The following is a 25043-nucleotide window of genomic DNA, read 5'->3' as shown; positions in this document are numbered from 1 at the left end:
AGCATTAGCCGACAAGAAAGCAAGGCAACAAGAACAAGTTGAAGATGGATAAGATTCCAGGATCCTCAGTTTAGCTTAGCTTCTTGTTTTCCTTTTAGAGCAATGTAATAGGGAGATCGGTTGAGCCGTAGCATCCTACAGCAGCATACAACAGCGCACAACAACAGCAAACACTACAGTCACACGGTAGTCCCAGCTACCAAAGATTTCCCGAACTACATTGACCTGATTCCTGTTCAGCCCAGGATATGTAGGAAACCTCTGAAGCAAAGGTTCGGTCAAAGCTTTTTCAAAAAATGCTTCACACGGAGTATTCGGACGGGCAAAAATCGCTCGCTTTATCTTTGCGCGAAAACCCTTCGTGTCTTCGGGCAAAGAGGGGCAGCTGTAAGCACGTGATTTTTGCTTTACGAGCAATCGCTCCAAAAGAAAATAAAAATAGTGACAAATGATTTCGCTGTACAATTTTTCGAGTTTTCCGTGACATGTGTTGTTAGTCATTTATGGGTCTGTCCATTTTACATCTAGTCATTACCAAACAAAAATACAAAAATATGTGTCAGTAAAAGAAAATTCAAAAAAATATATATATACATATGTGTGCATCGTTCGTTCTAGGCTTTTAGTTAACTTACTTGAATATTTGGTGATAATTGTGTTAAAATGTTCCATTGTTGTTTAGTTTTAATTTCATTATTTTATTGTCTATTATTTTATTTTATTTTTTTTTGTTTCAAAAGAAAAATGAAACTAGAAAAACAAAAAAAGAAGAAAATCGGTTGGGCCCAAAATAAATGGAACAAAAACAGGCCCAAACCAACACTGATCCAGTCCAAATCCAGCCTGCCCAAGCACGGACTCAAACGACGTCGTATCGGCGTCCCCATTTGAAGCCGTTGATCTGATTCAAAGGAACGGTCCAGATCAGGCTGTCCAACTCACCTCAACGACGCCGTTTCAGGCAAGTTGATCTGAGCCGTCCAACCTCATTGATCCAACGGTCCCTGGCTTCCCTCAGGACCCGACCTATTTAGCCGGTTCAACCCAACCCCTCACCTAAACCAAAACGACCCCGTTCCCATACCAAACGACCCCGTCCTGTTACCCACCAATAGATCTAAGCCGTTCAGATCACTTGATCTAACGGCTCCAATCTCTCTTCCCCTTCCATATATAAACTTGACCCTTCACCCCGCACCCCCTATCCGAACCCCACCCCTCACTCGTCTCCTTCCCCAGCCTGAAACCCCCAAACCCTAGCAAGCCGCCTTAGTTCCCCTTCCACCAAAACCCGGCGGCATGAACGCCGGTGGCCACCTCCCGAACACCCTAAGACCCCCTCACTCTCCTGAACATGGATCTGTTACTCCCTAGCCTCGAATCACTTTCGTTCGTCTCGAATCTTCATTTTGAAGATTTGAGTCGAACCCGGATCTATGCCAAACCACCCCATCTTCATACCAGACACCCCCCTGACCTTCCTCGTGACCAAACCAAGCTTGGTTTGGTCCGAATCTACCCACAACTCCCAAAAATCCAGATCTGAAAATCCAGACTTTAGAACACATGCACGTGGGGAATCCGGCAAGCCTTAACGGGGGGTTTGAGGTCTAATAGACCTTAATCAAGGTGTTCTCATGTGAGAACACCCTGATTAAAGTTTGTTCGGCCTCAAAAGTTCAATGTTGAGTCAGATTTGGTTCAGTTTTGTTGGGACATTTTTTTTGGTAAGTTTTCTTTTCCCTTTTTGTTTTATTCAACTGCTAGTTAAGTTGTCAGCATGTTTCGTTGTGTATGATTGGTTATTTTCTTTTGTTATTTTCCATTCGGATTTCTTCCATCTATGTTAAAGGCCTTTTATTTGGTCAATTGTCTTCTGTTTGTGTTCTGAATATACCCTGTGATATACGTGCTCATCAATTAGATTAATCGTCAAGCGAGTTTAATTCATATAAGTTCCCAGTGTTTGAACAAATTTGTCTGAAGTCATTCGGGACTCTATACGTGTTGTTTATATGAACGATTGATTGTTATGTGTTACGATTAATATAGTCGAGTCGATATATGTCGTCAATTAGTTTCAATCGTTAATGGTAACAACTTGATTCGTATTGCTTATTTCTGCTGTGATCGTATTTGAGTCCCATTAGGAACTGAATTGTATTGCCTATTGATTTTGTTCAAATCGAATTAAAGAACATCTAGGGGAAAGGTTATAATGGCAGATTCAGACTTTGATTTTAAAACACGATGCCATTTGGTTTAGACCGTGGGCAGCATGTGTATGGTTAGCTTTAAGGAATTAAAATAATTGGACAGCATGTGCTGTCAGATTATATTCCTACTGCCCATACTTTGGTTAAATAAACAAGTGATTAGTACATTTTAACAACAAAAGAGAGAGGGGCTGTCAGGAATTTGATGGGAGTTTTGTTTATTTAAAAGAGGTGAGTGGAAAAACAACAGGGAGGGGGAATTTTGAGTTGTCAAAAAGACTGTAAAGTATTAAGGTTAGGCTATAAAAGAGGCAGACCTTCCATTAGAAAAAGGGAGTTCATTTTTGAGTCTTGAGAGATTCTGTGAGTTAAGAAAACTGAAAAAGGAAAAACAGGAATAAATTTCAGAACATTGTGAATGAGTATTGTCTAGAAGAAACTGTGTAAGAGTCCAGTTTGATCAGGTTGTCTTTGTGGCTTTGCTTTTTCTGTCGTTTGCCAAGCTTTCTTGTGATCATTGGATTTCTGTTGCTGTTACATTCAACATTCTGGGCTGTTATTTCCTACTCTGTTTTTCTGGGATTGTTTATTTGTTGCTCGACTCCCTGCTGAGCTTCATCATTGTTGGCTGGTCGTTGTTGCTGTGTTGTTGCTGTGTTGTTGCTGTGAATCTGCTGTGCTGTTGTTTGCTGTGTACTATTCAGCTGATCCTTTTCCTTCTTCTTTTGTTCCTCTATACCAGGTACACAACTAATACTGTCCATGTAATTTGAAAGTCGAGCATGAATACAAAAGGGAAGATTTGAAGACATCTATGTCCACATGTAGTTGCTATATAGATGATTATGTAGTGTGTAATGGTTTACAATCTTGTTTGGGTATTGGAGTTGGTCCTTTCATATAGTGAATACAAAAAATGTAGTATGGTTTGATATCATATGTTGGTTAGGTTAACAGACAAAGGGATTGGCAGTATACTAGGCTATGTCTTGAAAATTAGTTGTGTTTTGTAATTAGCATTCTCTTTTAATGCATGTCAAAGAATAAAACTATCCGCCTTAGTTAATTTTCATTCTCTTTTGATAAACTGCCTCGTTATAATTATCAAGCCACACCCTTATAACAATTAGCACAAGTCCGCGCCCCTCAACCTTATGAAGGTCGAGCCCAGGTCAAAACAGACCAAACAGACCCGCCTCGGATAAACAGTGGCCCAGGTCTGGCCCATCCCGCATGAGCTGGATTTGGGCCCATAATGTTCGATCAGCTGTCCGTATGCATGGTCATGTTTCCTTATTCTGTAAAAGCATTTCGGATCCTGCTGTAAATAATCTGCAAGCATGTAAATAATTAAGAGATTTTCTTTTATTTTAGAGACGAACTTAATAGGAAATATAGTCATTATAGGTTTATCCTTTAAAATAAAAATGAGACGAGCCTCGACAAACAAAAATGTAGAAGCTGCGGGGCCCTCTAAATGTATATATTAAATACTTAGATTCCGGGACGGGCCGTTTAGCAAATTTCACGGCCCTTCCCAAAATAATAACACGATAGTCTCTTTAGGTGCGTGTTTAATAATCTACTTTCTTAAAACTTGGGGTGTGCATTTCATGCGACCCAGATCCAAATCCCAAAACATCAAATAAAATATGTTCCAGATTGTGGGTGCATTTCATGTGACGCAGTCCAAGGACATGTTTTAAGCGATGTTCACATCCTTTTGAAATAATAACAATAAAGCGGTAAAAAGTTAAAATTGGCACATTGGTTCATAATGGTATTTAAAATCAGATAAATAAGCCGAATATGACAGTTGAGCGACCGTGCTAGAACCACGGAACTCGGGAATGCCTAACACCTTCTCCCGGGTTAACAGAATTCCTTATCCGGATTTCTGGTGCGCAGACTGTAATATGGAGTCATTCTTTTCCTCGATTCGGGATTAAAATTGGTGACTTGGGACACCCTAAATCTCCCAAGTGGCGACTCTGAAATAAATAAACGAATCCCGTTTCGATTGTCCAGAACCACTGGTTCAGGGTTAGAAATTCGAGCTTAGATAAATTGTTATATTTGGCTTTATCTGATTTTTTACATGTTTTGAGCCTAATGTGCTAAATGTTGCTTTTACCGCTTTGATATTTTTGGACTGTATATAAACTGTGCCGAAACCCATATCCTTTTTGAGTCTTCTGAATCATGAAGAAGGGTGTACTTCGTACGACTTCTTTTCTGTATAGTGTCAAATCCCAATTTAGAACGAGGTTCGGACAAGTTGCTAAGCCGGTGAAGCTTCTGTATTCCCGGTACGCTGCCCCCCCTCGGCTCGAGCTGTCCGCTCGGGTAAGCCAGGTCTAGAACAAACACCCAGGTTCTGAACCTAGTATAACAAAGCCACATGCCGGATCCCTAGTAGGAACGTTTATTTGCATCATGTGCATTTGACTTAGGGGACTCAACACAGGGGTTGGGTCCGTCTAGGAATAGCAACCTGAAATAGAAAAGGCCATCCTGATGCATCCTACTCACTGCTTGTGCATTTATTTGCTTCAAACATGCATGATGACCGGTTTTGAATGTTGAGAAATTTTTACACAAAAAAAAAAATATATATATATATATATATATATATATATATATATATATATATATAGAAATAAATAAACCAGTTAGTTTATCACCCGAACTACGTCGGTTTGATTCTCACCGGATGTGAGATACGTAGGCAACCCTCATCGGGTCCAACTCTTTTTCCATTTTACCAAAATATATGTATACACATGTATATAAATAAATTTTTCGTTTTTGTCCAAAGATTTTTGGTTAGAGTCAAAATAAAGGTTTTTGTTTTCACCTAAAAGGTCACCCTAATAAATGTGCAGGATGAACACAGAGCAAAATGAACCATTCTCAGCCCTCAGCGAGGTCCCTCTACAACTCCACATGTGGTGGAATGACTTGGAAGCCGATAGCAAAGGGGTAATAGGAAGAATATTGGGAGGTTTTGTAAATTTGTTGGGTGTTGAGCCGAGGACAGATATTCTTGAAGCTCTAATACCATTTTGGGACCCCACCTGCAATGTATTCCGTTTTGTTGACTTTGAACTTTCACCGACACTTGAGGAAGTTGCCGGATATGCGGGACTGAATGAGAAGTTAAGAGGGCAATATTTGCTTTCGCCAAGGCCAGTGTCCCCGCATGCGTTTCTGGATCTACTAAGCATTAGTCGGAAGGTACAACATGACGATTTATCGAGAGGGTGTTGTGATCTCCATTTCTTGTATCAGCGGTACGGGACCCCGCAGGGTTTCGAGGAACCGAACCTTGGGCTAACTCACGGCGGGAACAGAAACAAATGGGAAGCAAGACGTACTTTGGCTTTTATCACAGCATTCTTGGGAGTCATGGTCTGCCCAAGGAAGGACAAAAAGATAGAGATAGGTCTGGTAGGGATGGCCGACGTGGCAATCAAAAGAACCAATAGTACTGTGGTTCCTTTGATTTTGTCCGAAATCTACCGGGCTCTGACTATATGCCGAGAAGGAGGCAAGTTCTTCCAAGGTTGCAACCTGTTACTTCAGCTATGGATACAGGAACACCTCCATCACCGAGTAGGATACATGAACCACGGGTTAACTGAGAGGAATTGTATCAGCGGATTCAAGAAGCGCATGACAAGCGCCAGATTTCCTGAAGGTGTCGAGGAATGGTTTACACGGTTAAGGTCAACAACAGCTAACCAAATTGAATGGGCATTTGGTTGGTTAACTGATACTGAGGTTATCTACATGTCGGCTGAAGAATGTCATGTTCTCTTAATGGGGCTTTGCAACATCCAGCCATATGCCCCTCATCGGGTATTACGACAACTGGGCAGGTTTCAAGTAGTCCCTAATGATGAAAACCTGAGCAAGCATGCCCTGGAATTAAGCCCGGGGGTCATATTCCCCGAGGGGAAGATTAGAAAACTGTGGCATGAATGTAGATTCTTGGAGCCAAAAACCATGGTACGAGAGCTAGCTAAAGGTGAGGTAGACCCAAAGTACGATGCTTGGTTCGAAAGAAGGTTTCAGACTCGGCAAAGACCTGCTAAAAGGGCCCACGTCCAACACTTCACCAATGATTCACAAGAGCAATGGGGATGGTTAAAAAGGGAGAAAGGTTACCGGGTCGAAATCGGGAAGCTAAAGCAACAAGTTGAAAGGCTTGTATTTGAGAACAATGTGCAAGTCGCCTCGGAGCAGGCTGAAAGAAACAAGTTAGCCCAAGAAAACCAAACCTTGAAGGCCCGCCTTCGCCAAGCCAGTAAGAGTAACGTTGACCAACAGAAGCGTCGCTCTGATGAAAGATTGATAGCAAGTTTGAGAAATCAGGTCATCCAAAGTCAAGAAGAATTAGAACAATCAAAAGCTTGCATAACAAGGATGAAGGTCAGATGGGCAAAGTACGCAATGGCCCGGAAGCAGCGTTTGCAACAGGTCATAAGGGATTATGAAATGAGCATCAGAATATTAAGGGAGACGAGCTCCACTCTACATGATCGGATCGTCAAACAAGCACGAGACGCCCAGGCCGACAGAAGACAGTGCTACGATGTAATAGCCTGCATGGAAAGACAAATGGAGTTATTTCAGGATCGACTCGCCAACAATGCTCAAGCACTGGGGTTAAAGAACCAACAAATCAGGCAGTTTCTCAGTGAAAGAGATAACATTCAAGCAAGGATTGATGAAATAGGGCATTACATCTACATGAAATGCTTGGCATGTGAGCGAACACCTCGGAAGACCCTCCTTGTTTCCATCATGGGCTGCGTCCGCCGGATTATGAACGAGTTGAAGAGCCTGCAAAGAGACCTTACACCTAGAGCCGCGAAAAGGCCGGATGATGCCTCGCGGCCCCTTAAATTGGAGAATTAGTTTTGGTCAAGTCCTGTTTATTTGGCTTTGGTGGTTTTTCCACATGTTGTTTTCTTTTCATTAAACCGAGTTTAAGACCATGGAGTCTGTACTATTGCTATTCCTTGCTTGATGAAATTTGTAATAGCAAAATTTTGCGAATGAATTTAATGATTTCACAAGAATTGTGTGTTTCTTTACTTTAAGGCAGAACTACGCCTGGTCTGATTCACGCGGGGACGTGATACGTAGGCAATCCCCATAAGATTCGACCGCTTTTAATAAATAAAGAAAAGAAAATGTAAATAAAATAAAACGCAGGGTTTCGCAAAATACTTTAAAGAGACGAATAGAGACGAATGAGCAAACCGGGATGACGCATGTTGTTTGAAGCAAAGCATGTAGAAACAGTTAACTGCCTAGGTGCATTGCATCCTCTATGTGTTATAATCAAATCTGTTAAGCTCTAACACTAACAAAGTTTGTTGTTGTCTGATACCAGACAATTAGTTGTTAAAGAATTCTGGCAACACATTCATACCAAACCAGATCCAAAGGACCGGTAGCAACAAGCATGACTACTTCAGATAATAGTAATGAGGAAGAAAGGCCGATGAGCCAGTTGCTAAAAGAGGCAATGGAAAAGATTGAAAGGATGGGACTAGAGATGCATGCAATGCAGCTAGCCTTGGCCAAAACACAAAAGAGCCCTGAGACACTGGGACACATGCCGGAGTACCCTCACTCTGGCCCTTCCACAAGCCGCCCAAATCCCCTCTATCATCAGGAAAGAAGCCCTCATGATTCCCAAGCTCCACCACCCCATCAACCTCTCCCAACACCTAATATTCCCATTTTTGTGGGACCTACATCATCCCCTTTACAGCGAACGACTAGTGAGCCATTGTTTCAGGCTCACGATACACAATACTATCCCCTGAGCCTACATTCCATGCACCCGAACCACAGGCTTACAATCCCCATTTGGAAGTACCGGCAGAGGTTGAGAAACCGGTTAAGGCCCCTGAACAGGATGAAGTGTTGAGAAAGTTCAAAAGCCTGGAGCAATCCTTCAGGAACTTGCACGGGCTGGGCAATCAAGTCAGCGTGGCATACAAAGATCTGTGCCCTTTCCCAGATGTCCAACTCCCGGCTGGGTTCAAGATGCCCAAGTTTGATTTATATGAAGGACACGGTGATCCCATGGCACATTTGCGGGGATTCTGTAGCAAAATGAGAGGGGCAGGAGGCAAGGATGAGCTTTTGATAGCTTATTTCGGCCAAAGTCTGAGCGGATCTGCACTGGAATGGTATACCAGGCAGGATTTCAGCAGGTGGTACACGTGGGATGACCTGGCGCAGGCTTTTGCAGGTCATTTCCAATACAATCTGGAGATAGTCCCTGACCGTCTCACGTTATTGAGAACTGGGAAGAAACCCGGGGAAAGTTTTCGCGAGTTCGGGTTCCGCTGGAGAGAACAAGCAGCTAGAGTCGATCCTCCCATGAGAGAGGGAGAGATGGTGGACTATTTTTTGCAAACATTGGATCCAACCTACTTTGGTCACTTGGTGACAACGGTTGGAAAATCTTTCAACGAGGTGGTCAAAATAGGGGTCATGATAGAAGAAGGTTTGAGATCGGACAAGATCTTAAACTATTCGGCACTTAAGGCCACAACCCAGGCTATTCAAAGCGGCACGGGAGGTGCGCTAAGAAGAAAGAAAGAAGAGGTTGCCACGATCGAGGCAGGCAGTTGGTCCAGGGCTGGCAGGCCGCACTACAACCAACCCAGGCCTCACAGGTCAAACTACCCATACAACCCACCACAAAATTTCTATCCACCTCGAGAACCACATTGTTCCGTACACCAAGCCCAGGTATACACTCAGCCTCCGGTTCGCCCACAATGGCGCGCACCGGCTCCCCAGAACATATATGCACCACCACAAAACACCTACCCTCCACCAAGGGCATATAGAAACCCTTCAGGGGCAGGTTTCCGGGGAAATCCAGATGCTAGGAATGACAGGTTGCGGAAGCAAAGAACCTTCACCGAACTGGGAGAAACCTACACCGCTGTGTTCCACAAGCTGCGGCAATTGGGTTTGGTTAGTCCTGTCCAGACTCGGGAACCAAATCCCCCACCTCAGAATGTAGATCGATCAATCAGTTGTGAATACTGTTCAGGGATGCTCGGGCACGATACCGAGAAGTGCTGGAAGTTAAGGCATGCCATACAGGATCTTATTGACACCAATAAGATCGAGGTCCAGACACCGGAGGCTCCTAACATCAACCAAAACCCACTGCCAGCGCACCACGAAACTCACATGATTGAGTTGGTGTGTGAGGGAGGAGAATTAAGAAAACCCTCACAAACAGTGATGATGATCCAAGCCGCCCCGAGAGAAGTCTTAACCAGTGGAGGAATGAGTATACAGCCGCAGGGTGAAGGCGTCAAGCCGGTAGTAATATTGGGGAAGAGCCCGTCCGTCATAGCAAGCAAACCCGAGCCAAGCAAGTTGGTAATACCAGGGATCCTGCCCACACCGGCAGTCATGTTGAAAGGGGTATGTAGAGAACGGGTGACCATAAAGCCGGTGGTCCAACTGCCGATGATTGACAGCAGGGCTGTGCCCTGGAAATATGAAAAGGCAGTGGTGACGTACCAAGGAAAACAGGTGGAAGAAGTCAGTTGTGAAGCGCAAGGGCTGACTCGATCAGGTCGATGTTTTGCTCCGGTGGAGTTAAGAAAAACCAACCCAGTGGCAACCAAGAAGCCAGTGTCAGAAGAAGAGGCTGAAGAATTCCTGAGGAAGATGAAAGTACAAGACTATTCTGTGGTTGAGCAGCTGAGAAAAACACCGGCCCAGATCTCACTATTGTCATTACTCCTCCATTCCGAGGAACATCGTCGGGCCCTGTTAAAGATATTGAACGAGGCCCATGTACCCAGTGAGATTTCTGTAAACCACCTGGAAACCATTGCCAGCAAGATTTTCGAGGTGAACAGAGTGACATTCTCAGATGATGACCTGCCGGTGGAAGGAACGGAGCACAATAAAGCTCTATACCTAGCTGTCAAATGTGAAGACTCGGTGGTAACCCGAGTATTGGTGGATAACGGCTCAAGCGCCAATATTTGTCCATTATCCACCCTGGACCAGTTAAAGATTGACCGTGGAAGAATCCGGGAGAATAGCATCTGTGTCCGGGGGTTTGACGGAAACGGAACAGCCACTGTGGGGGATGTTGTACTTGAACTAACCATTGGGCCAGTCCTATTTACCATGGAATTCCAGGTGTTAGATGCCACAGTTTCTTATAACCTGCTGTTAGGACGACCCTGGATTCATGCAGCTAAAGCGGTGCCTTCCACCCTACATCAGACAGTGAAGTTCGAGTGGGAAAGACAAGAGGTCGTGTTGCACGGCGAGGATACAACATGCACCATGGGCGGAACCATCGTACCTTTCATAGAGACCGCTGATGACAAAGGTCCTTGGGTCTACCAGATTCTCGATACAGGATCGGCCAACAAAATTTCTGAAGGAGAAATCATCCCGCACCCTAGGGTAGCTGCCGCAACAGTCATGATGGTATCAGAAATGCTGGGTAATGGATTTGTGCCGGGAAAAGGCCTGGGAGTTGAACTTCAAGGGATAGTCCAACCTGTTTCCCTTCCTAAGAATCTGGAAACCTTCGGGTTGGGGTTCAAACCAACCGCAGCAGACAGGAAGGAGGCGCGAAGAATGAAGAAGAGGGTCTGGTTTCTGCCTAAACCAGTGCCACGCCTCTCAAGGTCTTTTGTCAAAGCAAGTGCCAAGGGGCCAGCGATCCCAAAGATTCGAGGACCTTTGATCGGTATAAATGAATACCTGAATCAGAGTTTTGAGAGGCCATTCGCGGATGTCAGTATGGTGGAAGCTGGAGAAGGTTCCAGCCGAGCAGAGATACAATTTGTGGGGCCTGAGGCCAAGACCAACAATTGGACGGTTACTCCTCTTCCTGTCCGAGGGGAGTCTTGGTAGTAGGCTTTGATTAATGTTTTGTTTGTTTGTTTGTTTGATCGGATTATTCAAGGGTGTAATCCCAATTTTACTTTCGTTTTGTAAAAGTGTGAACCCTTTTTATCCCGCAAATTTAATAAAGTTCTTTTCTTTTGTCCCATTTTAATTTCTTGTTTTGTTCTTTTTCTTTCTGAACAGTTCTCTTTTTACTGGTTCTAATGACATGGCATGCACAGCGGATCTTCGACCTAGTCTAATAAATCAATCTGAAACCGACTCAATGATGCAAAAGGTCGTTTGTGACGATGAATCTGAATGTGACGAAGGTGAAGCCTTCGAAGAAATAAACAGAGAACTGTGCCAATTTGAAGAGAAACCCAAGCCTAACCTAAATGACACCGAGGCTGTGAATTTAGGAGACGCTGATAACGTCCAAGAGACCAAAATTAGCATCCACATTGAGCCGAATGTCAGAGCAGAATTGATCAAAACTCTCAGGGAATTCAAAGATGTTTTTGCATGGTCATATGATGATATGCCTGGATTAAGCACCAATTTAGTGGTTCACAAATTACCCACTGACCCGGCATACCCTCCGGTCAAGCAAAAACTAAGGAAATTTAAAACAGAAATGAGTGTAAAGATCAAAGAAGAAGTGATCAAGCAGTTGCAATCGAAGGTCATTCGGGTCACTCGGTATCCCGAGTGGTTGGCCAATGTGGTACCAGTCCCAAAGAAGGATGGAAAAATCAGGGTGTGCGTCGACTACCGCAACCTCAACAAAGCAAGTCCCAAGGACAATTTTCCGTTACCCAACATTCATATCCTGATCGATAATTGCGCTGGGCGCGAGATCGGATCCTTTGTGGATTGCTATGCGGGTTATCATCAGATCCTAATGGACGAAGAGGATGCTGAGAAGACAGCGTTTATTACGCCATGGGGAACCTACTGCTATCGGGTAATGCCGTTCGGGTTAAAGAACGCTGGGGCAACGTACATGCGAGCAATGACTGCTGTGTTTCATGACATGATACACAAAGAAATAGAGGTGTACGTCGATGATGTGATCATCAAATCTTGGCGTCAGGAGGACCATGTAGCAGGCCTGAGGAGATTTTTCCAAAGACTCCGCAGGTATGATATCAAGCTTAACCCGGCCAAATGCGCATTCGGGGTTCCATCAGGAAAGTTGCTGGGATTCATCGTCAGTCGACGGGGGATTGAGTTAGACCCATCCAAAATTGAATCCATTCGAGATTTGCCACCGCCAAGGAACAAAACAGAGGTAATGAGTTTGCTGGGTAGACTCAATTACATCAGCAGGTTCATCGCTCAACTCACAGCAACTTGTGAGCCCATATTTCGGTTGCTGAGAAAGGATGCTGCGGTAGGTTGGACAGCAGAGTGTCAGGAGGCCTTCGACCAAATCAAAGGGTATCTGTCTAATCCACCCGTATTGGTCCCGCCTAAGCCAGGGAAGCCTTTGATTCTTTATCTAACGGTCCTGGAAAATTCATTTGGTTGTGTATTGGGGCAACATGACGACACAGGAAGGAAGGAGCAGGCCATCTACTATCTTAGCAAGAAATTCACAGTGCATGAGGTCAAGTACACTCAACTCGAGAAAACATGTTGCGCCCTGACTTGGGTAGCTCAGAAGTTGAAGCACTACCTGTCTTCATATACTACTTATCTCATATCCCGCTTGGACCCATTGAAGTACATCTTTCAGAAACCTATGCCCACGGGAAGGTTGGCAAAATGGCAAATTCTGCTCACAGAATTTGATATCATCTACGTAACGAGGACGGCCATGAAAGCCCAGGCACTGGCAGACCATTTGGCGGAGAATCCCGTTGATGAAAAATACGAGCCCTTAAGAACGTATTTTCCTGACGAAGAGGTGATGCATACGATTGATTTGGAATTACCTGAGGAACCGGGTTGGAAGCTTTTCTTCGATGGAGCTGCAAACGCGAAAGGGGTTGGAATAGGAGCAGTACTCATTTCTGAAACAGGACGGCATTATCCTGTTACGGCTCAACTACGCTTCTATTGCACCAACAATATGGCCGAGTATGAGGCTTGCATTCTGGGTCTGCGCTTGGCTGCTGACATGGATGTCCAAGACGTCTTGGTCTTGGGAGACTCGGACCTCTTGGTACATCAAATTCAGGGTGAATGGGAAACACGAGATCTAAAGCTCATACCATACCGACAATGCTTGCATGATCTGAGCAAGCAATTTCGATCGGTGAAGTTCAAACACATCCCGAGAGTTCACAATGAGGTTGCGGATGCCTTGGCCACCTTAGCATCAATGTTGCACCACCCTGACAAAATGTATGTTGATCCTCTACACATCCAGGTCCGTGATCAGCACGCCTACTGCAATGCCATAGAAGAAGAAGCAGATGGCGAACCCTGGTTTCATGATATCAAGGAATACCTCAGAATGGGGATATATCCAGAACATGCCTCTGGAGACCAAAAAAGAGCCCTTCGGCGTTTGTCGAATGGTTTCTTCCTCAGTGGAGGAGTATTGTACAAAAGAACCCCGGATTTGGGATTGTTGAGATGCATAGATGCCAGTCAAGCAACGACGGTTATGGCAGAGGTACATGCTGGAGTTTGTGGGCCACACATGAGCGGATATGTATTGGCAAGAAAGATCCTTCGAACAGGGTGTTATTGGCTCACCATGGAACACGACTGTATCACTTTTGTGAGGAAATGCCATCAGTGCCAGATACATGGAGATTTGATTCATTCTCCGCCAACAGAGTTACATACGATGTCAGCACCCTGGCCGTTTGTGGCATGGGGCATGGATGTCATTGGGCCCATCGAGCCAGCAGCGTCCAACGGTCGCAGGTTCATTCTAGTGACCATTGATTACTTCACCAAATGGGTTGAGGCTAAAACCTTCAAATCAGTAACCAAGAAGGCGGTGGTGGACTTTGTTCACTCCCATATCATCTGCAGATTTGGGATCCCAAAAGTGATCATTACGGATAACGGTGCGAATCTTAATAGCAGCCTGATGAGAGAGGTGTGCCAACAATTCAAGATTACACACCGCAATTCCACCCCATATCGTCCCAAGGCGAATGGAGCAGTCGAAGCAGCCAATAAGAATATCAAGAAGATACTACGAAAAATGGTGGAAGGGTCCAGACAATGGCACGAGAAATTACCCTTTGCTTTGTTGGGGTACCGCACTACCGTCCGGACCTCCATAGGCACAACTCCTTATTTGTTGGTGTATGGAACTGAGGCCGTGATACCAACGGAGGTCGAAATTCCATCCCTCCGAATTGTCGCTGAAGCCGGGATTGATGATGATGAATGGGTAAAAGCTCGATTGGAACATTTGAGCCTGATAGATGAGAAAAGATTGGCAGCAGTATGCCATGGTCAGCTGTACCAGAAGAGAATGGCAAGAGCGTATAATAAGAAGGTGCGCCCCAGGAAGTTTGAAGTAGGGCAGTTGGTATTAAAGAAGATCCTCCCACATCAGGTCGAGGCAAAAGGCAAATTCGCCCCAAATTGGCAAGGGCCTTATATCGTGACCAGAGTATTGTCCAACGGTGCTTTGTGTTTGACAGATGTCGAAGGTAGATGTGTCGACATGGCTATCAATTCAGATGCAGTCAAGAGATATTATGCGTAATTTCTTTAATTATGGCAATTTTTGGTTTATTTGTTTGTATTTGGCATTTGTTGAATAATGAGATGACGGAGGCAATTTTTTTCTTCTATCCAAACACTTTTAACCTTTGCTCCCCCCTTCGAGCCTAAGTAATTCTTTCATACCCCTCTTTTGGAATCACTAATGGAAAAGACATGGGAAAAGAGAAAAAGAAAAGAGAAAGAAAATGAAAAAAAAAGAAGAAAAAAAAAGAAAAAAAAAAGAAGAAGATGAAATCATAAAGAAATACAAAACGGTGGGAACTACGTTTGACCTGATTCCTCAAAGAGGATACGTAGGCGCCTCACGGCTCGGTCATAGTATGCATCATAATAAATATAGGATGCATAATGTACATAGTGTGCATAATATGCACAGCGTGCGTAACGCACATAGCACAACATAAGAGTAAAAAATAAATTCCCCAAGCAAGAAAACTGGGGCAGAAGTTATGTTTTAAAATTCCAACAAAGGTTTGATTCCAAAAGTTGTAGCACATCACCCATCAAATTATTTTCATTTTTCATAGCCTTTCTTTAACTCCACACCAAAACCAACATCAACGTCCCAAAGACCTCCCGATCAATGTTCAAGAGATGTCAAGTCAGGCAAATAAGACCGAGAATAATACACCAATCCCCCAGCAAAGAAGAGGATCGTAAGACTGGAAATGAATTGATAGTCGAAGGAATCTCCAGAAGAGAGGGTCGTATCTACAACGCCCCGATTCCTCGAAAGAAATAAAATGAGAGAGTCTTATCGGTGAAAACCTTCACAGGCACCGAGAGGCGATGTAAGATGAGGGATATGAAATGAGAGAGTCTTATTGGTGAAAACCTTCACAGGCACCATAAGGCGCCGGGAGATGAGAGAAAAGAGAGAGTCTCATTAGTGAAAACCCCTCGAAGGGCACTATGAGGCGACAAGACAGATCAGCAAAGCTGCCACATTCGAAACGAAATGAACACTCCTTTATCATCCCCAGAAAGTCAAACCATCCGGCAAATCGATTGATACAGATAGACTGGGTCGGGAATCTATGGTGCACGCCATGATCACAGGGACCAGTTGTGTCCTCCAGATAAGTTCTTTTGGTTGTCTCCTCCCACAAAATATTGGTTCAGAAAGGTTTTCTCCTTCCCATATCTTTTATTTCTTTTCCTAAAAATGTGTCTTGAAAGGGTTTTTCAAAGCTTACTACCAGAAACCGAAGGGGAATTCATCCAATGCAGGATAATATAAACAGTCTTAAAGGCCGGTCCCAGGCAATGTAGGGATTGTGCCCGGAAATTTTGGAAGAAGTAAGCTCCAAAAGGGAGTGGTTTCGGGAATTAGAAGCAGACTCCCACATCATGTGTTTAAAGAGAAAGCAGAGAAGGGGATAAATCGAAAACCAATCCCCAGCAGGCTAGAGACCCCCAACAGGCAACTTTGCCCGCCAACCAATTATGGGGACAAAGAGCAAGAAAAGGGGAAGAAAGGAAAATCGTCCGCCAGAAAGGCACCCTCTACCACCACGATAAAAACTAATTAAATCCTTTTGTCTGCTGCAGGAAAACAAAGGATTGATGAGGACAGCGAGATGCAACGCCAAGGAAGTCACCAAAACCGGGGCAGAAAATTTTCTGCCGATTGTCGAAAATTTTCTCGGAAGAACGGGGAAGCAATTTTAATACTTTTAAGTTCTAGGTCGCCCACCAGTATAATGCGGGAATATATTTAAGTTCTAGGTCGCCCACCCAGTATAATGCGGGAATACTTTTAAGTTCTAGGTCGCCCACCAGTATAATGCGGGAATACATTTAAGTTCTAGGTCGCCCACCCGTATAATGCGGGAATACATTTAAGTTCTAGGTCGCCCACCAGTATAATGCGGGAATACATTTAAGTTCTAGGTCGCCCACCAGTATAATGCGAGAATACATTTAAGTTCTAGGTCGCCCACCAGTATAATGCGGGAATACTTTTAAGTTCTAGGTCGCCCACCAGTATAATGCGGGAATACTTTTAAGTTCTAGGTCGCCCACCAGTATAATGCGGGAATACATTTAAGTTCTAGGTCGCCCACCAGTATAATGCGGGAATACTTTTAAGTTCTAGGTCGCCCACCAGTATAATGCGGGAATACTTTTAAGTTCTAGGTCGCCCACCAGTATAATGCGGGAATACTTTTAAGTTCTAGGTCGCCCACCAGTATAATGCGGGAATACTTTTAAGTTCTAGGTCGCCCACCAGTATAATGCGGGAATACTTTTAAGTTCTAGGTCGCCCACCAGTATAATGCGGGAATACATTTAAGTTCTAGGTCGCCCACCAGTATAATGCGGGAATACTTTTAAGTTCTAGGTCGCCCACCAGTATAATGCGGGAATACTTTTAAGTTCTAGGTCGCCCACCAGTATAATGCGGGAATACTTTTAAGTTCTAGGTCGCCCACCAGTATAATGCGGGAATACTTTTAAGTTCTAGGTCGCCCACCAGTATAATGCGGGAATACATTTAAGTTCTAGGTCGCCCACCAGTATAATGCGGGAATAATTTTAAGTTCTAGGTCGCCCACCAGTATAATGCGGGAATACATTTAAGTTCTAGGTCGCCCACCAGTATAATGCGGGAATACTTTTAAGTTCTAGGTCGCCCACCAGTATAATGCGGGAATACATTTAAGTTCTAGGTCGCCCACCAGTATAATGCGGGAATACTTTTAAGTTCTAGGTCGCCCACCAGTATAATGCGGGAATACTTTTAAGTTCTAGGTCGCCCACCAGTATAATGCGGGAATACATTTAAGTTCTAGGTCGCCCACCAGTATAATGCGGGAATACATTTAAGTTCTAGGTCGCCCACCAGTATAATGCGGGAATACTTTTAAGTTCTAGGTCGCCCACCAGTATAATGCGGGAATACATTTAAGTTCTAGGTCGCCCACCAGTATAATGCGGGAATACTTTTAAGTTCTAGATCGCCCACCAGTATAATGTGGGAATACATTTAAGTTCTAGGTCGCCCACCAGTATAATGCGGGAATACATTTAAGTTCTAGGTCGCCCACCAGTATAATGCGGGAATACTTTTATGTTCTAGGTCGACCACCAGTATAATGCGGGAATACTTTTAAGTTCTAGGTCGCCCACCAGTATAATGCGGGAATACATTTAAGTTCTAGGTCGCCTCCCAGTATAATGCGGGAATACATTTAAGTTCTAGGTCGCCCACCAGTATAATGCGGGAATACTTTTAAGTTCTAGGTCGCCCACCAGTATAATGCGGGAATACATTCAAGTTCTAGGTCGCCCACCAGTATAATGCGGGAATACATTCAAGTTCTAGGTCGCCCACCAGTATAATGCGGGAATACATTTAAGTTCTAGGTCGCCCACCAGTATAATGCGGGAATACTTTTAAGTTCTAGGTCGCCCACCAGTATAATGCGGGAATACTTTTAAGTTCTAGGTCGCCCACCAGTATAATGCGGGAATACATTTAAGTTCTAGGTCGCCCACCAGTATAATGCGGGAATACTTTTAAGTTCTAGGTCGCCCACCAGTATAATGCGGGAATACTTTTAAGTTCTAGGTCGCCCACCAGTATAATGCGGGAATACTTTTAAGTTCTAGGTCGCCCACCAGTATAATGCGGGAATACTTTTAAGTTCTAGGTCGCCCACCAGTATAATGCGGGAATACATTTAAGTTCTAGGTCGCCCACCAGTATAATGCGGGAATACTTTTAAGTTCTAGGTCGCCCACCAGTATAATGCGGGAATACATTTAAGTTCTAGGTCGCCCACCAGTATAATGCGGGAATACTTTTAAGTTCTAGGTCGCCCACCAGTATAATGCGGGAATACTTTTAAGTTCTAGGTCGCCCACCAGTATAATGCGGGAATACTTTTAAGTTCTAGGTCGCCCACCAGTATAATGCGGGAATACTTTTAAGTTCTAGGTCGCCCACCAGTATAATGCGGGAATACATTTAAGTTCTAGGTCGCCCACCAGTATAATGCGGGAATACTTTCAAGTTCTAGGTCGCCCACCAGTATAATGCGGGAATACTTTTAAGTTCTAGGTCGCCCACCAGTATAATGCGAGAATACATTTAAGTTCTAGGTCGCCCACCAGTATAATGCGGGAATACTTTTAAGTTCTAGGTCGCCCACCAGTATAATGCGGGAATACATTTAAGTTCTAGGTCGCCCACCAGTATAATGCGAGAACCAAGAAGCAGACAACTGCAGAGGCAAGCGCGCAATTCAAAAGGAAAAAGGAACGCATCTCAAAAGAAGCAGTTTGGGAACGTCGTAGCATGCCCAGTATGACGATGCTGATGAAGAAACATACCACTGAAGAAACCATTGGAAGATTTAAAGAAGAAAGCCGTATCCCCAGCGGATCAAGCAAAGTGATGAAAACTGGCATTCAAACGTCAGCAAAGGACCAACATCATCTCCCAAAGTCACAAGATAAAGGCATCAGAGGAAAGCATTAGCCGACAAGAAAGCAAGGCAACAAGAACAAGTTGAAGATGGATAAGATTCCAGGATCCTCAGTTTAGCTTAGCTTCTTGTTTTCCTTTTAGAGCAATGTAATAGGGAGATCGGTTGAGCCGTAGCATCCTACAGCAGCATACAACAGCGCACAACAACAGCAAACACTACAGTCACACGGTAGTCCCAGCTACCAAAGATTTCCCGAACTACATTGACCTGATTCCTGTTCAGCCCAGGATATGTAGGAAACCTCTGAAGCAAAGGTTCGGTCAAAGCTTTTTCAAAAAATGCTTCACACGGAGTATTCGGACGGGCAAAAATCGCTCGCTTTATCTTTGCGCGAAAACCCTTCGTGTCTTCGGGCAAAGAGGGGCAGCTGTAAGCACGTGATTTTTGCTTTACGAGCAATCGCTCCAAAAGAAAATAAAAATAGTGACAAATGATTTCGCTGTACAATTTTTCGAGTTTTCCGTGACATGTGTTGTTAGTCATTTATGGGTCTGTCCATTTTACATCTAGTCATTACCAAACAAAAATACAAAAATATGTGTCAGTAAAAGAAAATTCAAAAAAATATATATATACATATGTGTGCATCGTTCGTTCTAGGCTTTTAGTTAACTTACTTGAATATTTGGTGATAATTGTGTTAAAATGTTCCATTGTTGTTTAGTTTTAATTTCATTATTTTATTGTCTATTATTTTATTTTATTTTTTTTGTTTCAAAAGAAAAATGAAACTAGAAAAACAAAAAAAGAAGAAAATCGGTTGGGCCCAAAATAAATGGAACAAAAACAGGCCCAAACCAACACTGATCCAGTCCAAATCCAGCCTGCCCAAGCACGGACTCAAACGACGTCGTATCGGCGTCCCCATTTGAAGCCGTTGATCTGATTCAAAGGAACGGTCCAGATCAGGCTGTCCAACTCACCTCAACGACGCCGTTTCAGGCAAGTTGATCTGAGCCGTCCAACCTCATTGATCCAACGGTCCCTGGCTTCCCTCAGGACCCGACCTATTTAGCCGGTTCAACCCAACCCCTCACCTAAACCAAAACGACCCCGTTCCCATACCAAACGACCCCGTCCTGTTACCCACCAATAGATCTAAGCCGTTCAGATCACTTGATCTAACGGCTCCAATCTCTCTTCCCCTTCCATATATAAACTTGACCCTTCACCCCGCACCCCCTATCCGAACCCCACCCCTCACTCGTCTCCTTCCCCAGCCTGAAACCCCCAAACCCTAGCAAGCCGCCTTAGTTCCCCTTCCACCAAAACCCGGCGGCATGAACGCCGGTGGCCACCTCCCGAACACCCTAAGACCCCCTCACTCTCCTGAACATGGATCTGTTACTCCCTAGCCTCGAATCACTTTCGTTCGTCTCGAATCTTCATTTTGAAGATTTGAGTCGAACCCGGATCTATGCCAAACCACCCCATCTTCATACCAGACACCCCCTGACCTTCCTCGTGACCAAACCAAGCTTGGTTTGGTCCGAATCTACCCACAACTCCCAAAAATCCAGATCTGAAAATCCAGACTTTAGAACACATGCACGTGGGGAATCCGGCTAGCCTTAACGGGGGGTTTGAGGTCTAATAGACCTTAATCAAGGTGTTCTCATGTGAGAACACCCTGATTAAAGTTTGTTCGGCCTCAAAAATTCAATGTTGAGTCAGATTTGGTTCAGTTTTGTTGGGACATTTTTTTTGGTAAGTTTTCTTTTCCCTTTTTGTTTTATTCAACTGCTAGTTAAGTTGTCAGCATGTTTCGTTGTGTATGATTGGTTATTTTCTTTTGTTATTTTCCATTCGGATTTCTTCCATCTATGTTAAAGGCCTTTTATTTGGTCAATTGTCTTCTGTTTGTGTTCTGAATATACCCTGTGATATACGTGCTCATCAATTAGATTAATCGTCAAGCGAGTTTAATTCATATAAGTTCCCAGTGTTTGAACAAATTTGTCTGAAGTCATTCGGGACTCTATACGTGTTGTTTATATGAACGATTGATTGTTATGTGTTACGATTAATATAGTCGAGTCGATATATGTCGTCAATTAGTTTCAATCGTTAATGGTAACAACTTGATTCGTATTGCTTATTTCTGCTGTGATCGTATTTGAGTCTCATTAGGAACTGAATTGTATTGCCTGTTGATTTTGTTCAAATTAAATTAAAAGAACATCTAGGGGAAAGGTTATAATGGCAGATTCAGACTTTGGTTTTAAAACACAATGCCATTTGGTTTGGACTGTGGGCAGCATGTGTATGGTTAGCTTTAAGGAATTAAAATAATTGGACAGCATGTGCTGTCAGATTATATTCCCACTGCCCATACTTTGTTTAAATAAACAAGTGATTAGTACATTTTAACAAAAAAGAGAGAGGGGCTGTCAGGAATTTGATGGGAGTTTTGTTTATTTAAAAGAGGTGAGTGAAAAAACAACAGGGATGGGGAATTTTGAGTTGCAAAAAGACTGTAAAGTGTTAAGGTTAGGCTATAAAAGAGGCAGACCTTCCATTAGAAAAAGGGAGTTCATTTTTGAGTCTTGAGAGATTCTGTGAGTTAAGAAAACTGAAAAAGGAAAAACAGGAATAAATTTCAGAACATTGTGAATGAGTATTGTCTAGAAGAAACTGTGTAAGAGTCCAGTTTGATCAGGTTGTCTTTGTGGCTTTGCTTTTTCTGTCGTTTGCCAAGCTTTCTTGTGATCATTGGATTTCTGTTGCTGTTACATTCAACATTCTGGGCTGTTATTTCCTACTCTATTTTTCTGGGACTGTTTATTTGTTGCTCGACTCCCTGCTGAGCTTCATCATTGTTGGCTGGTCGTTGTTGCTGTGTTGTTGCTGTGTTGTTGCTGTGAATCTGCTGTGCTGTTGTTTGCTGTGTACTATTCAGCTGATCCTTTTCCTTCTTCTTTTGTTCCTCTATACCAGGTACACAACTAATACTGTCCATGTAATTTGAAAGTCGAGCATGAATACAAAAGGGAAGATTTGAAGACATCTATGTCCACATGTAGTTGCTATATAGATGATTATGTAGTGTGTAATGGTTTACAATCTTGTTTGGGTATTGGAGTTGGCCCTTTCATATAGTGAATACAAAAAATGTAGTATGGTTTGATATCATATGTTGGTTAGGTTAACAGACAAAGGGATTGGCAGTATACTAGGCTATGTCTTGAAAATCAGTTGTGTTTTGTAATTAGCATTCTCTTTTAATGCATGTCAAAGAATAAAACTATCCGCCTTAGTTAATTTTCATTCTCTTTTGATAAACTGCCTCGTTATAATTATCAAGCCACACCCTTATAACAATTAGCACAAGTCCGCGCCCCTCAACCTTATGAAGGTCGAGCCCAGGTCAAAACAGACCAAACAGACCCGCCTCGGATAAACAGTGGCCCAGGTCTGGCCCATCCCGCATGAGCTGGATTTGGGCCCATAATGTTCGATCAGCTGTCCGTATGCATGGTCATGTTTCCTTATTCTGTAAAAGCATTTCGGATCCTGCTGTAAATAATCTGCAAGCATGTAAATAATTAAGAGATTTTCTTTTATTTTAGAGACGAACTTAATAGGAAATATAGTCATTATAGGTTTATCCTTTAAAATAAAAATGAGACGAGCCTCGACAAACAAAAATGTAGAAGCTGCGGGGCCCTCTAAATGTATATATTAAATACTTAGATTCCGGGACGGGCCGTTTAGCAAATTTCACGGCCCTTCCCAAAATAATAACACGATAGTCTCTTTAGGTGCGTGTTTAATAATCTACTTTCTTAAAACTTGGGGTGTGCATTTCATGCGACCCAGATCCAAATCCCAAAACATCAAATAAAATATGTTCCAGATTGTGGGTGCATTTCATGTGACGCAGTCCAAGGACATGTTTTAAGCGATGTTCACATCCTTTTGAAATAATAACAATAAAGCGGTAAAAAGTTAAAATTGGCACATTGGTTCATAATGGTATTTAAAATCAGATAAATAAGCCGAATATGACAGTTGAGCGACCGTGCTAGAACCACGGAACTCGGGAATGCCTAACACCTTCTCCCGGGTTAACAGAATTCCTTATCCGGATTTCTGGTGCGCAGACTGTAATATGGAGTCATTCTTTTCCTCGATTCGGGATTAAAATTGGTGACTTGGGACACCCTAAATCTCCCAAGTGGCGACTCTGAAATTAATAAACCAATCCCATTTCGATTGTCCTTTAATTGGAAAAACTCCCCTGCGCCCCGCGGACGCGGAAAAAGGAGGTGTGACAGCAGGATCTGAAGTTGTCAAAATTAGGGTATAAGTTAAATGGGGGAGACCAAATAGGGCGTGTAATGTTTACAACATAAACCGCATTTGGCCATAAGCCACTAATGATTTAATTCCTCATTTCTGTTTTTGAGTACATTATTAGTTATTGTAAAATTTTACTTTTTTATTTGTAATTTTTCAATAGAGAATGACTTATAGAAACGAAAAAAAGTTTTTCATATGATGATAATCGCTTATATAATTAATTTAGTAATTATCATGTATTAATAAATATAAAAATTCACTCATGCATATGAGTACTGAATAATAATTAATCACTTGAACTTTTTAAAGCCTTTAATAAATGTGTTATGTTAACACATTACTTTGTATAGGAGAAACCTCATTTTTTGGAAGTCATTATCTATCATAGAACTATAAATGAAAAGTTAATTTTCACCCATTAAAAAATTGCAATCCTAGAACTATTGATTCCTAGATTTGAATGGATTTTTTTTTTGGTTAAAGGGGAATATATTATATAAATAACAAAAAACTAGGAATTACATTGCAGAGTACTGTCTAAATTGGGGTATTACATTTCCCCTAAGACGGTAATATTTTATTCAATTGTATCAATATTACATGCCCAAAAACTCATAAGTACTTCAGTCCCTAGGATGTCTACCCAAAATATATCATTTGCAAACATCGGAGGAATTGCTAGTGTGGTAATTCTACCCAAAAAACTTGAATTTGCTGCCTCTTTTACCAGTGCATCGGCCACCCTATTCTGTTCTCTGTAGCTTTACCTCACCATCACCTTGTCCATCATTTGCATTAATAACCTGTATTCACAAATCATAGGATCGCAAGTTGTGTTGCTTGTGAGTAGTATTTTTATTACTTTAGCCGAGTCAGTATTTATTTCTATAGGAATCCAGCGATTTTGTTCTGCTAGTTCGAGGCCCTTTAGTAGTGATTTTAATTCTGCCATGGTATTGGTGGTATGTGGTATATATTCCATATACCCCATAATCCAATTCCTACTGTGATTTCTGATGACTCCACCAATTCTCCCAATGCCTGGGTTGCCCTTGGCAGCCCCAAACATGTTGAGTTTATAGTGACCCCTCCTAGGGGTTTCCATTTAACGTTGGTATGGAATGGCCTCCTGATAGCACCATTTTGTGCCAACATGTAGTACTCTATTGCTTTGGAGATGGTATTATTAGCATTGATGTTATCTCTTTTATTATTAAAAAGATTATGGTTTCTTGCTAGCCAGATGTGCCAAAAACAAAAAGGGATAATATTCTCCTAAGGAATAATGTTGTTGAAATAGAGATTCTTTAGCTTATTCCATGTTAATGGCCATTGTAAAGCTGAGAATATGGGATTCAACTGTTGACTTTCAATAGATCCCTTGGATAATATTTAATGCCAGAAGTGGGTTGCATTGGGG

Source organism: Nicotiana sylvestris, chromosome 4 (genome assembly GCF_000393655.2).
Source record: "Nicotiana sylvestris chromosome 4, ASM39365v2, whole genome shotgun sequence".
Taxonomy (NCBI): domain Eukaryota; kingdom Viridiplantae; phylum Streptophyta; class Magnoliopsida; order Solanales; family Solanaceae; genus Nicotiana; species Nicotiana sylvestris.
The sequence above is the reverse complement of the archived record's forward strand: the minus strand, read 5'-3'. Positions refer to the sequence as shown.